Raw genomic sequence first — 1,102 nt, 5'->3', positions numbered from 1 at the left:
ATATATATATATATATATATATATATATTTGTGTGTCTGTGTTTGTCTCCCCACCGTCGCTTGACAAGCGATGTCGGTGTGTTTAAGTCCCCGTAACTTAGCGGCTCGGCAAAAAAGACCGATAAAGTACTAGTCTTACAAAAAATAAGTATTGCGGTCGATTTTTTCGACAAAAGGTGGTGCTCTAGCATGGCCTCAGTCAAAATGACTGAAACAAGTAAAAGAAAAAATATACATATATACACATAGGACAAGCTTCTTTCAGTTTTCGTTTGTCAAATCCACTCACAAGGCGTTTGTCGGCCCGAATCTATAGTAGAAGACACTTGCTCAAGGTGCCATGCAGTGGGACTGAACCTGGAAGCATGTGGTTGAAAAAAAAAAAATGGAAACGTCTTACCACACAGCCATGGCTGCGACTATGAAACGAAATTGAAAAGAAAGAAAATGAGACGTATATGGCTGACTGGTAAGTTTCAAACATTTAATTGTAACAAGAGAGAAACAGACGACCGTGTGTGTGTGTGTGTGTGTGTGATTTGGAAATCCATGCGCAAACTTTTTCAAGAGCCACGTTGCATGTATGATCGCATACGATGCGAGACCGACCAGGTTTGTTTTGTATTCGACAATATTCAGCGTTCAGTGCTCACTGTGTATGTGTGTGTGGGACAACAGTTCTGTTGCCAGATGCTGGTACGCGTGCCTGGCAGCCGACAGAGGGAGGCAACGAAAAACGGAGTTGTCGTCGCGTTCAAAAACGCGGGACCCTTTGCTTCTGTTTTTCTTTCTTTTTTCCTTTTTCTTTTCTTTACCTATGAATTAAGTATTCGGGGCCCGAGAAATAATTAAAGAAATAAAGCATAAAGAAAAAACAAAACAAAACATTAATACATCTTCGTTTCTTTCCCTTTCTCCTAATTGATAGATCTTCGATTATATTAGTTGATGTTTGCCTGAGTCGTCATGAATAGTTTCGTAGCAGACATAGATGCTGTTAAACAGCCCAATATACGGAGGCACGTGCCGCAGTCCAAAGCGAACACGCGACCGCTTGGCAGGAGCGACCGCTGCTGCTGCTGCTGACGACGACGACGACGAC

This window comes from Octopus bimaculoides, chromosome 3 (assembly GCF_001194135.2).
Source record: "Octopus bimaculoides isolate UCB-OBI-ISO-001 chromosome 3, ASM119413v2, whole genome shotgun sequence".
Lineage (NCBI taxonomy): Eukaryota > Metazoa > Mollusca > Cephalopoda > Octopoda > Octopodidae > Octopus > Octopus bimaculoides.
This window is presented reverse-complemented; position numbering follows the sequence as displayed.